The following is a 14556-nucleotide window of genomic DNA, read 5'->3' on the forward strand; positions in this document are numbered from 1 at the left end:
TCTTTCAGTTGAACAAACAGAACAGAAAGAAGTTTCACACAATTCTTCTGTGTAGTTTTTATTTGTAGACATTCTTTTTCCCAATATAGGCCTCTTAGCGCTCAGAATGTCCAATTGCAGTTTCTACAGACAGAGTGTTTCAGAACGGCTCAATCAAAAGTAAGGTTCAACTCTGTTAGTTGAATGCACAGAACAGAAAGAAGTTTCATACAATGCTTCTGTGTAGTTTATATTTGAACATATTCTTTTTTCCACTATTACCCACTTAGCGCTACGAATGTCCAGTTGCGTTTTCTACAGACAGAGTGTTTCAAAACTGCTCAATCAAAAGTATGGTTTAACTCTGTTAGCTGAATGCTCAGATCAGAAAGTAGTTTCACAGAATGCTTCTGTGTAGTTTATATTTGAATATATTCCTTTTTCCACTACTACGCTCTTAGCGCTCCAAATATCCAGTTGCATTTTCTACAGAAAGAGTGTTCAGATCTGCTCAATCAAAAGTATGGTTTAACTCTGTTAGCTGAATGCACAGATCAGAAAGAAATTTCACCGAATGATTCTGTGTAGTTTATATTTGAAGACATTCCTTTTTCCACTATTACGCTCTTAGCGCTCCGAATCTCCACTTGCATTCTCTACAAAAAGAGTGTTTTATAACTGCTCAATCAAAAATATGTTTTATCTCTGTTAACTGAATTTACAGATCAGAAATTAGTTTCACAGAATGCATCTGTGTAGTTTTTATTTGAAGATATTCTTTTTCCCAATGTAGGCCTCTTAGCGCTTAGCATGTCCAATTGCAGTTTCTACAGAAAGAGTGTTTCAGAACGGCTCAATCAAAAGTAAGGTTCAACTCTGTTAGTTGAACGCACAGAACAGAAAGAATTTTCACAGAATGCTACTGTGTAGTATATATTTGAATATATTCCTTTTTCCACTATTACCCTCTTAGCGCTCCGAATGTCCACTTGCATTTTCTACAGAAAGAGTGTTCAGAACTGCGCAATCAAAAGTATGGTTTAACTCTGTTAGCTTAATGAACATATCAGAAATAAGTTTCAAACAATGCTTCTGTGTAGTTTTTATTTGAAGATATTATTTTTCCCAATATAGGCCTCTTAGCGCTCAGAATGTCCAATTGCAGTTTCTACAGAAAGAGTGTTTCAGAAAGGCTCAATCAAAAGTAAGGTTCAACTCTGTTAGTTGAACGCAGAGAACAGAAAGAAGTTTCATACAATGCTTCTGTGTAGTTTATATTTGAACATATTCTTTTTTCCACTATTACCCACTTAGCGCTACGAATGTCCAGTTGCATTTTCTACAGACAGAGTGTTTCAAAACTGCTCAATCAAAAGTATGGTTTAACTCTGTTAGCTGAATGCTCAGATCAGAAAGAAGTTTCACAGAATGCTTCTGTGTAGTTTATATTTGAATATATTCCTTTTTCCACTACTACTCTCTTAGCGCTCCAAATGTCCAGTTGCATTTTCTACAGAAAGAGTGTTCAGATCTGCTGAATCAAAAGTATGGTTTAAATCTCTTAGCTGAATGCACAGATCAGAAAGAAGTTTCACAGGATGATTCTGTGTAGTTTATATTTGGAGACATTCCTTTTACCACTATTACCCTCTTAGCGCTCCGAATCTCCACTTGCATTTTCTACAGAAATAGTGTTTCAGAACGGCTCAATCAAAACTAAGGTTCAAATCTTTCAGTTGAACAAACAGAACAGAAAGAAGTTTCACACAATTCCTCTGTGTAGTTTTTATTTGTAGACATTCTTTTTCCCAATATAGGCCTTTTAGCGCTCAGAATGTCCAATTGTAGTTTCTACAGAAAGAGTGTTTCAGAACGGCTCAATCAAAAGTAAGGTTCAACTCTGTTAGTTGAATGCACAGTACAGAAAGAAGTTTCATACAATGCTTCTGTGTAGTTTATATTTGAACATATTCTTTTTTCCACTATTACCCACTTAGCGCTACGAATGTCCAGTTGCATTTTCTATAGACAGAGTGTTTCAAAACTGCTCAATCAAAAGTATGGTTTAACTCTGTTAGCTGAATGCTCAGATCAGAAAGAAGTTTCACAGAATGCTTCTGTGTAGTTTATATTTGAATATATTCCTTTTTCCACTACTACGCTCTTAGCGCTCCAAATGTCCAGTTGCATTTTCTACAGAAAGAGTGTTCAGATCTGCTCAATCAAAAGTATGGTTTAACTCTGTTAGCTGAATGCACAGATCAGAAAGAAGTTTCACCGAATGATTCTGTGTAGTTTATATTTGAAGACATTCATTTTTCCACTATTACCCACTTAGCGCTCCGAATCTCCACTTGCATTTTCTACAAAAAGAGTGTTTCATAACTGCTCAATCAAAAATATGTTTTATCTCTGTTAACTGAATTTACAGATCAGAAATAAGTTTCACAGAATGCATCTGTGTAGTTTTTATTTGAAGATATTCTTTTTCCAATGTAGGCCTCTTAGCGCTTAGCATGACCAATTGCAGTTTCTACAGAAAGAGTGTTTCAGAACGGCTCAATCAAAAGTAAGATTCAATTCTGTTAGTTGAACGCACAGAACAGAAAGAATTTTCACAGAATGCTACTGTGTAGTTTATATTTGAATATATTCCTTTTTCCACTATTACCCTCTTAGCGCTCCGAATGTCCACTTGCATTTTCTACAGAAAGAGTGTTCAGAACTGCGCAATCAAAAGTATGGTTTAACTCTGTTAGCTTAATGAACATATCAGAAATAAGTTTCACACAATGCTTCTGTGTAGTTTTTATTTGAAGATATTATTTTTCCCAATATAGGCCTCTTAGCGCTCAGAATGTCCAATTGCAGTTTCTACAGAAAGAGTGTTTCAGAAAGGCTCAATCAAAAGTAAGGTTCAACTCTGTTAGTTGAATGCACAGAACAGAAAGAAGTTTCATACAATGCTTCTGTGTAGTTTATATTTGAACATATTCTTTTTTCCACTATTACCCACTTAGCGCTACGAATGTCCAGTTGCATTTTCTACAGACAGAGTGTTTCAAAAATGCTCAATCAAAAGTATGGTTTAACTCTGTTAGCTGAATGCTCAGATCAGAAAGAAGTTTCACAGAATGCTTCTGTGTAGTTTATATTTGAATATATTCCTTTTTCCACTACTAAACTCTTAGCGTTCCAAATGTCCAGTTGCATTTTCTACAGAAAGAGTGTTCAGATCTGCTCAATCAAAAGTATGGTTTAACTCTGTTAGCTGAATGCACAGATCAGAAAGAAGTTTCACAGAATGATTCTGTGTAGTTTATATTTGGAGACATTCCTTTTTCCACTATTACCCTCTTAGCGCTCCGAATCTCCACTTGAATTTTCTACAGAAAGAGTGTTTCAGAACGGCTCAATCAAAACTAAGGTTCAACTCTTTCAGTTGAACAAACAGAACAGAAAGAAGTTTCACACAATTCTTCTGTGTAGTTTTTATTTGTAGACATTCTTTTTCCCAATATAGGCCTCTTAGCGCTCAGAATGTCCAATTGCAGTTTCTACAGACAGAGTGTTTCAGAACGGCTCAATCAAAAGTAAGGTTCAACTCTGTTAGTTGAATGCACAGAACAGAAAGAAGTTTCATACAATGCTTCTGTGTAGTTTATATTTGAACATATTCTTTTTTCCACTATTACCCACTTAGCGCTACGAATGTCCAGTTGCGTTTTCTACAGACAGAGTGTTTCAAAACTGCTCAATCAAAAGTATGGTTTAACTCTGTTAGCTGAATGCTCAGATCAGAAAGTAGTTTCACAGAATGCTTCTGTGTAGTTTATATTTGAATATATTCCTTTTTCCACTACTACGCTCTTAGCGCTCCAAATATCCAGTTGCATTTTCTACAGAAAGAGTGTTCAGATCTGCTCAATCAAAAGTATGGTTTAACTCTGTTTGCTGAATGCACAGATCAGAAAGAAATTTCACCGAATGATTCTGTGTAGTTTATATTTGAAGACATTCCTTTTTCCACTATTACGCTCTTAGCGCTCCGAATCTCCACTTGCATTCTCTACAAAAAGAGTGTTTTATAACTGCTCAATCAAAAATATGTTTTATCTCTGTTAACTGAATTTACAGATCAGAAATTAGTTTCACAGAATGCATCTGTGTAGTTTTTATTTGAAGATATTCTTTTTCCCAATGTAGGCCTCTTAGCGCTTAGCATGTCCAATTGCAGTTTCTACAGAAAGAGTGTTTCAGAACGGCTCAATCAAAAGTAAGGTTCAACTCTGTTAGTTGAACGCACAGAACAGAAAGAATTTTCACAGAATGCTACTGTGTAGTATATATTTGAATATATTCCTTTTTCCACTATTACCCTCTTAGCGCTCCGAATGTCCACTTGCATTTTCTACAGAAAGAGTGTTCAGAACTGCGCAATCAAAAGTATGGTTTAACTCTGTTAGCTTAATGAACATATCAGAAATAAGTTTCAAACAATGCTTCTGTGTAGTTTTTATTTGAAGATATTATTTTTCCCAATATAGGCCTCTTAGCGCTCAGAATGTCCAATTGCAGTTTCTACAGAAAGAGTGTTTCAGAAAGGCTCAATCAAAAGTAAGGTTCAACTCTGTTAGTTGAACGCAGAGAACAGAAAGAAGTTTCATACAATGCTTCTGTGTAGTTTATATTTGAACATATTCTTTTTTCCACTATTACCCACTTAGCGCTACGAATGTCCAGTTGCATTTTCTACAGACAGAGTGTTTCAAAACTGCTCAATCAAAAGTATGGTTTAACTCTGTTAGCTGAATGCTCAGATCAGAAAGAAGTTTCACAGAATGCTTCTGTGTAGTTTATATTTGAATATATTCCTTTTTCCACTACTACTCTCTTAGCGCTCCAAATGTCCAGTTGCATTTTCTACAGAAAGAGTGTTCAGATCTGCTGAATCAAAGGTATGGTTTAAATCTCTTAGCTGAATGCGCAGATCAGAAAGAAGTTTCACAGGATGATTCTGTGTAGTTTATATTTGGAGACATTCCTTTTACCACTATTACCCTCTTAGCGCTCCGAATCTCCACTTGCATTTTCTACAGAAATAGTGTTTCAGAACGGCTCAATCAAAACTAAGGTTCAAATCTTTCAGTTGAACAAACAGAACAGAAAGAAGTTTCACACAATTCCTCTGTGTAGTTTTTATTTGTAGACATTCTTTTTCCCAATATAGGCCTTTTAGCGCTCAGAATGTCCAATTGTAGTTTCTACAGAAAGAGTGTTTCAGAACGGCTCAATCAAAAGTAAGGTTCAACTCTGTTAGTTGAATGCACAGTACAGAAAGAAGTTTCATACAATGCTTCTGTGTAGTTTATATTTGAACATATTCTTTTTTCCACTATTACCCACTTAGCGCTACGAATGTCCAGTTGCATTTTCTATAGACAGAGTGTTTCAAAACTGCTCAATCAAAAGTATGGTTTAACTCTGTTAGCTGAATGCTCAGATCAGAAAGAAGTTTCACAGAATGCTTCTGTGTAGTTTATATTTGAATATATTCCTTTTTCCACTACTACGCTCTTAGCGCTCCAAATGTCCAGTTGCATTTTCTACAGAAAGAGTGTTCAGATCTGCTCAATCAAAAGTATGGTTTAACTCTGTTAGCTGAATGCACAGATCAGAAAGAAGTTTCACCGAATGATTCTGTGTAGTTTATATTTGAAGACATTCATTTTTCCACTATTACCCACTTAGCGCTCCGAATCTCCACTTGCATTTTCTACAAAAAGAGTGTTTCATAACTGCTCCATCAAAAATATGTTTTATCTCTGTTAACTGAATTTACAGATCAGAAATAAGTTTCACAGAATACATCTGTGTAGTTTTTATTTGAAGATATTCTTTTTCCAATGTAGGCCTCTTAGCGCTTAGCATGACCAATTGCAGTTTCTACAAAAAGAGTGTTTCAGAACGGCTCAATCAAAAGTAAGATTCAATTCTGTTAGTTGAACGCACAGAACAGAAAGAATTTTCACAGAATGCTACTGTGTAGTTTATATTTGAATATATTCCTTTTTCCACTATTACCCTCTTAGCGCTCCGAATGTCCACTTGCATTTTCTACAGAAAGAGTGTTCAGAACTGCGCAATCAAAAGTATGGTTTAACTCTGTTAGCTTAATGAACATATCAGAAATAAGTTTCACACAATGCTTCTGTGTAGTTTTTATTTGAAGATATTATTTTTCCCAATATAGGCCTCTTAGCGCTCAGAATGTCCAATTGCAGTTTCTACAGAAAGAGTGTTTCAGAAAGGCTCAATCAAAAGTAAGGTTCAACTCTGTTAGTTGAATGCACAGAACAGAAAGAAGTTTCATACAATGCTTCTGTGTAGTTTATATTTGAACATATTCTTTTTTCCACTATTACCCACTTAGCGCTACGAATGTCCAGTTGCATTTTCTACAGACAGAGTGTTTCAAAAATGCTCAATCAAAAGTATGGTTTAACTCTGTTAGCTGAATGCTCAGATCAGAAAGAAGTTTCACAGAATGCTTCTGTGTAGTTTATATTTGAATATATTCCTTTTTCCACTACTAAACTCTTAGCGCTCCAAATGTCCAGTTGCATTTTCTACAGAAAGAGTGTTCAGATCTGCTCAATCAAAAGTATGGTTTAACTCTGTTAGCTGAATGCACAGATCAGAAAGAAGTTTCACAGAATGATTCTGTGTAGTTTATATTTGGAGACATTCCTTTTTCCACTATTACCCTCTTAGCGCTCCGAATCTCCACTTGCATTTTCTACAGAAAGAGTGTTTCAGAACGGCTCAATCAAAACTAAGGTTCAACTCTTTCAGTTGAACAAACAGAACAGAAAGAAGTTTCACACAATTCTTCTGTGTAGTTTTTATTTGTAGACATTCTTTTTCCCAATATAGGCCTCTTAACGCTCAGAATGTCCAATTGCAGTTTCTACAGACAGAGTGTTTCAGAACGGCTCAATCAAAAGTAAGGTTCAACTCTGTTAGTTGAATGCACAGAACAGAAAGAAGTTTCATACAATGCTTCTGTGTAGTTTATATTTGAACATATTCTTTTTTCCACTATTACCCACTTAGCGCTACGAATGTCCAGTTGCGTTTTCTACAGACAGAGTGTTTCAAAACTGCTCAATCAAAAGTATGGTTTAACTCTGTTAGCTGAATGCTCAGATCAGAAAGTAGTTTCACAGAATGCTTCTGTGTAGTTTATATTTGAATATATTCCTTTTTCCACTACTACGCTCTTAGCGCTCCAAATATCCAGTTGCATTTTCTACAGAAAGAGTGTTCAGATCTGCTCAATCAAAAGTATGGTTTAACTCTGTTAGCTGAATGCACAGATCAGAAAGAAATTTCACCGAATGATTCTGTGTAGTTTATATTTGAAGACATTCCTTTTTCCACTATTACGCTCTTAGCGCTCCGAATCTCCACTTGCATTCTCTACAAAAAGAGTGTTTCATAACTGCTCAATCAAAAATATGTTTTATCTCTGTTAACTGAATTTACAGATCAGAAATTAGTTTCACAGAATGCATCTGTGTAGTTTTTATTTGAAGATATTCTTTTTCCCAATGTAGGCCTCTTAGCGCTTAGCATGTCCAATTGCAGTTTCTACAGAAAGAGTGTTTCAGAACGGCTCAATCAAAAGTAAGGTTCAACTCTGTTAGTTGAACGCACAGAACAGAAAGAATTTTCACAGAATGCTACTGTGTAGTATATATTTGAATATATTCCTTTTTCCACTATTACCCTCTTAGCGCTCCGAATGTCCACTTGCATTTTCTACAGAAAGAGTGTTCAGAACTGCGCAATCAAAAGTATGGTTTAACTCTGTTAGCTTAATGAACATATCAGAAATAAGTTTCAAACAATGCTTCTGTGTAGTTTTTATTTGAAGATATTATTTTTCCCAATATAGGCCTCTTAGCGCTCAGAATGTCCAATTGCAGTTTCTACAGGAAGAGTGTTTCAGAAAGGCTCAATCAAAAGTAAGGTTCAACTCTGTTAGTTGAACGCAGAGAACAGAAAGAAGTTTCATACAATGCTTCTGTGTAGTTTATATTTGAACATATTCTTTTTTCCACTATTACCCACTTAGCGCTACGAATGTCCAGTTGCATTTTCTACAGACAGAGTGTTTCAAAACTGCTCAATCAAAAGTATGGTTTAACTCTGTTAGCTGAATGCTCAGATCAGAAAGAAGTTTCACAGAATGCTTCTGTGTAGTTTATATTTGAATATATTCCTTTTTCCACTACTACTCTCTTAGCGCTCCAAATGTCCAGTTGCATTTTCTACAGAAAGAGTGTTCAGATCTGCTGAATCAAAAGTATGGTTTAAATCTCTTAGCTGAATGCACAGATCAGAAAGAAGTTTCACAGGATGATTCTGTGTAGTTTATATTTGGAGACATTCCTTTTACCACTATTACCCTCTTAGCGCTCCGAATCTCCACTTGCATTTTCTACAGAAATAGTGTTTCAGAACGGCTCAATCAAAACTAAGGTTCAAATCTTTCAGTTGAACAAACAGAACAGAAAGAAGTTTCACACAATTCCTCTGTGTAGTTTTTATTTGTAGACATTCTTTTTCCCAATATAGGCCTTTTAGCGCTCAGAATGTCCAATTGTAGTTTCTACAGAAAGAGTGTTTCAGAACGGCTCAATCAAAAGTAAGGTTCAACTCTGTTAGTTGAATGCACAGTACAGAAAGAAGTTTCATACAATGCTTCTGTGTAGTTTATATTTGAACATATTCTTTTTTCCACTATTACCCACTTAGCGCTACGAATGTCCAGTTGCATTTTCTATAGACAGAGTGTTTCAAAACTGCTCAATCAAAAGTATGGTTTAACTCTGTTAGCTGAATGCTCAGATCAGAAAGAAGTTTCACAGAATGCTTCTGTGTAGTTTATATTTGAATATATTCCTTTTTCCACTACTACGCTCTTAGCGCTCCAAATGTCCAGTTGCATTTTCTACAGAAAGAGTGTTCAGATCTGCTCAATCAAAAGTATGGTTTAACTCTGTTAGCTGAATGCACAGATCAGAAAGAATTTTCACAGAATGATTCTGTGTAGTTTATATTTGAAGACATTCATTTTTCCACTATTACCCACTTAGCGCTCCGAATCTCCACTTGCATTTTCTACAAAAAGAGTGTTTCATAACTGCTCAATCAAAAATATGTTTTATCTCTGTTAACTGAATTTACAGATCAGAAATAAGTTTCACAGAATGCATCTGTGTAGTTTTTATTTGAAGATATTCTTTTTCCAATGTAGGCCTCTTAGCGCTTAGCATGACCAATTGCAGTTTCTACAGAAAGAGTGTTTCAGAACGGCTCAATCAAAAGTAAGATTCAATTCTGTTAGTTGAACGCACAGAACAGAAAGAATTTTCACAGAATGCTACTGTGTAGTTTATATTTGAATATATTCCTTTTTCCACTATTACCCTCTTAGCGCTCCGAATGTCCACTTGCATTTTCTACAGAAAGAGTGTTCAGAACTGCGCAATCAAAAGTATGGTTTAACTCTGTTAGCTTAATGAACATATCAGAAATAAGTTTCACACAATGCTTCTGTGTAGTTTTTATTTGAAGATATTATTTTTCCCAATATAGGCCTCTTAGCGCTCAGAATGTCCAATTGCAGTTTCTACAGAAAGAGTGTTTCAGAAAGGCTCAATCAAAAGTAAGGTTCAACTCTGTTAGTTGAATGCACAGAACAGAAAGAAGTTTCATACAATGCTTCTGTGTAGTTTATATTTGAACATATTCTTTTTTCCACTATTACCCACTTAGCGCTACGAATGTCCAGTTGCATTTTCTACAGACAGAGTGTTTCAAAAATGCTCAATCAAAAGTATGGTTTAACTCTGTTAGCTGAATGCTCAGATCAGAAAGAAGTTTCACAGAATGCTTCTGTGTAGTTTATATTTGAATATATTCCTTTTTCCACTACTAAACTCTTAGCGCTCCAAATGTCCAGTTGCATTTTCTACAGAAAGAGTGTTCAGATCTGCTCAATCAAAAGTATGGTTTAACTCTGTTAGCTGAATGCACAGATCAGAAAGAAGTTTCACAGAATGATTCTGTGTAGTTTATATTTGGAGACATTCCTTTTTCCACTATTACCCTCTTAGCGCTCCGAATCTCCACTTGCATTTTCTACAGAAAGAGTGTTTCAGAACGGCTCAATCAAAACTAAGGTTCAACTCTTTCAGTTGAACAAACAGAACAGAAAGAAGTTTCACACAATTCTTCTGTGTAGTTTTTATTTGTAGACATTCTTTTTCCCAATATAGGCCTCTTAGCGCTCAGAATGTCCAATTGCAGTTTCTACAGACAGAGTGTTTCAGAACGGCTCAATCAAAAGTAAGGTTCAACTCTGTTAGTTGAATGCACAGAACAGAAAGAAGTTTCATACAATGCTTCTGTGTAGTTTATATTTGAACATATTCTTTTTTCCACTATTACCCACTTAGCGCTACGAATGTCCAGTTGCGTTTTCTACAGACAGAGTGTTTCAAAACTGCTCAATCAAAAGTATGGTTTAACTCTGTTAGCTGAATGCTCAGATCAGAAAGTAGTTTCACAGAATGCTTCTGTGTAGTTTATATTTGAATATATTCCTTTTTCCACTACTACGCTCTTAGCGCTCCAAATATCCAGTTGCATTTTCTACAGAAAGAGTGTTCAGATCTGCTCAATCAAAAGTATGGTTTAACTCTGTTAGCTGAATGCACAGATCAGAAAGAAATTTCACCGAATGATTCTGTGTAGTTTATATTTGAAGACATTCCTTTTTCCACTATTACGCTCTTAGCGCTCCGAATCTCCACTTGCATTCTCTACAAAAAGAGTGTTTCATAACTGCTCAATCAAAATATGTTTTATCTCTGTTAACTGAATTTACAGATCAGAAATTAGTTTCACAGAATGCATCTGTGTAGTTTTTATTTGAAGATATTCTTTTTCCCAATGTAGGCCTCTTAGCGCTTAGCATGTCCAATTGCAGTTTCTACAGAAAGAGTGTTTCAGAACGGCTCAATCAAAAGTAAGGTTCAACTCTGTTAGTTGAACGCACAGAACAGAAAGAATTTTCACAGAATGCTACTGTGTAGTATATATTTGAATATATTCCTTTTTCCACTATTACCCTCTTAGCGCTCCGAATGTCCACTTGCATTTTCTACAGAAAGAGTGTTCAGAACTGCGCAATCAAAAGTATGGTTTAACTCTGTTAGCTTAATGAACATATCAGAAATAAGTTTCAAACAATGCTTCTGTGTAGTTTTTATTTGAAGATATTATTTTTCCCAATATAGGCCTCTTAGCGCTCAGAATGTCCAATTGCAGTTTCTACAGAAAGAGTGTTTCAGAAAGGCTCAATCAAAAGTAAGGTTCAACTCTGTTAGTTGAACGCAGAGAACAGAAAGAAGTTTCATACAATGCTTCTGTGTAGTTTATATTTGAACATATTCTTTTTTCCACTATTACCCACTTAGCGCTACGAATGTCCAGTTGCATTTTCTACAGACAGAGTGTTTCAAAACTGCTCAATCAAAAGTATGGTTTAACTCTGTTAGCTGAATGCTCAGATCAGAAAGAAGTTTCACAGAATGCTTCTGTGTAGTTTATATTTGAATATATTCCTTTTTCCACTACTACTCTCTTAGCGCTCCAAATGTCCAGTTGCATTTTCTACAGAAAGAGTGTTCAGATCTGCTGAATCAAAAGTATGGTTTAAATCTCTTAGCTGAATGCACAGATCAGAAAGAAGTTTCACAGGATGATTCTGTGTAGTTTATATTTGGAGACATTCCTTTTACCACTATTACCCTCTTAGCGCTCCGAATCTCCACTTGCATTTTCTACAGAAATAGTGTTTCAGAACGGCTCAATCAAAACTAAGGTTCAAATCTTTCAGTTGAACAAACAGAACAGAAAGAAGTTTCACACAATTCCTCTGTGTAGTTTTTATTTGTAGACATTCTTTTTCCCAATATAGGCCTTTTAGCGCTCAGAATGTCCAATTGTAGTTTCTACAGAAAGAGTGTTTCAGAACGGCTCAATCAAAAGTAAGGTTCAACTCTGTTAGTTGAATGCACAGTACAGAAAGAAGTTTCATACAATGCTTCTGTGTAGTTTATATTTGAACATATTCTTTTTTCCACTATTACCCACTTAGCGCTACGAATGTCCAGTTGCATTTTCTATAGACAGAGTGTTTCAAAACTGCTCAATCAAAAGTATGGTTTAACTCTGTTAGCTGAATGCTCAGATCAGAAAGAAGTTTCACAGAATGCTTCTGTGTAGTTTATATTTGAATATATTCCTTTTTCCACTACTACGCTCTTAGCGCTCCAAATGTCCAGTTGCATTTTCTACAGAAAGTGTGTTCAGATCTGCTCAATCAAAAGTATGGTTTAACTCTGTTAGCTGAATGCACAGATCAGAAAGAAGTTTCACCGAATGATTCTGTGTAGTTTATATTTGAAGACATTCATTTTTCCACTATTACCCACTTAGCGCTCCGAATCTCCACTTGCATTTTCTACAAAAAGAGTGTTTCATAACTGCTCAATCAAAAATATGTTTTATCTCTGTTAACTGAATTTACAGATCAGAAATAAGTTTCACAGAATGCATCTGTGTAGTTTTTATTTGAAGATATTCTTTTTCCAATGTAGGCCTCTTAGCGCTTAGCATGACCAATTGCAGTTTCTACAGAAAGAGTGTTTCAGAACGGCTCAATCAAAAGTAAGATTCAATTCTGTTAGTTGAACGCACAGAACAGAAAGAATTTTCACAGAATTCTACTGTGTAGTTTATATTTGAATATATTCCTTTTTCCACTATTACCCTCTTAGCGCTCCGAATGTCCACTTGCATTTTCTACAGAAAGAGTGTTCAGAACTGCGCAATCAAAAGTATGCTTTAACTCTGTTAGCTTAATGAACATATCAGAAATAAGTTTCACACAATGCTTCTGTGTAGTTTTTATTTGAAGATATTATTTTTCCCAATATAGGCCTCTTAGCGCTCAGAATGTCCAATTGCAGTTTCTACAGAAAGAGTGTTTCAGAAAGGCTCAATCAAAAGTAAGGTTCAACTCTGTTAGCTGAATGCACAGAACAGAAAGAAGTTTCATACAATGCTTCTGTGTAGTTTATATTTGAACATATTCTTTTTTCCACTATTACCCACTTAGCGCTACGAATGTCCAGTTGCATTTTCTACAGACAGAGTGTTTCAAAAATGCTCAATCAAAAGTATGGTTTAACTCTGTTAGCTGAATGCTCAGATCAGAAAGAAGTTTCACAGAATGCTTCTGTGTAGTTTATATTTGAATATATTCCTTTTTCCACTACTAAACTCTTAGCGCTCCAAATGTCCAGTTGCATTTTCTACAGAAAGAGTGTTCAGATCTGCTCAATCAAAAGTATGGTTTAACTCTGTTAGCTGAATGCACAGATCAGAAAGAAGTTTCACAGAATGATTCTGTGTAGTTTATATTTGGAGACATTCCTTTTTCCACTATTACCCTCTTAGCGCTCCGAATCTCCACTTGCATTTTCTACAGAAAGAGTGTTTCAGAACGGCTCAATCAAAACTAAGGTTCAACTCTTTCAGTTGAACAAACAGAACAGAAAGAAGTTTCACACAATTCTTCTGTGTAGTTTTTATTTGTAGACATTCTTTTTCCCAATATAGGCCTCTTAGCGCTCAGAATGTCCAATTGCAGTTTCTACAGACAGAGTGTTTCAGAACGGCTCAATCAAAAGTAAGGTTCAACTCTGTTAGTTGAATGCACAGAACAGAAAGAAGTTTCATACAATGCTTCTGTGTAGTTTATATTTGAACATATTCTTTTTTCCACTATTACCCACTTAGCGCTACGAATGTCCAGTTGCGTTTTCTACAGACAGAGTGTTTCAAAACTGCTCAATCAAAAGTATGGTTTAACTCTGTTAGCTGAATGCTCAGATCAGAAAGTAGTTTCACAGAATGCTTCTGTGTAGTTTATATTTGAATATATTCCTTTTTCCACTACTACGCTCTTAGCGCTCCAAATATCCAGTTGCATTTTCTACAGAAAGAGTGTTCAGATCTGCTCAATCAAAAGTATGGTTTAACTCTGTTAGCTGAATGCACAGATCAGAAAGAAATTTCACCGAATGATTCTGTGTAGTTTATATTTGAAGACATTCCTTTTTCCACTATTACGCTCTTAGCGCTCCGAATCTCCACTTGCATTCTCTACAAAAAGAGTGTTTCATAACTGCTCAATCAAAAATATGTTTTATCTCTGTTAACTGAATTTACAGATCAGAAATTAGTTTCACAGAATGCATCTGTGTAGTTTTTATTTGAAGATATTCTTTTTCCCAATGTAGGCCTCTTAGCGCTTAGCATGTCCAATTGCAGTTTCTACAGAAAGAGTGTTTCAGAACGGCTCAATCAAAAGTAAGGTTCAACTCTGTTAGTTGAACGCACAGAACAGAAAGAATTTTCACAGAATGCTACTGT

Source organism: Symphalangus syndactylus, chromosome X (genome assembly GCF_028878055.3).
Source record: "Symphalangus syndactylus isolate Jambi chromosome X, NHGRI_mSymSyn1-v2.1_pri, whole genome shotgun sequence".
In the NCBI taxonomy this organism is placed as follows: domain Eukaryota; kingdom Metazoa; phylum Chordata; class Mammalia; order Primates; family Hylobatidae; genus Symphalangus; species Symphalangus syndactylus.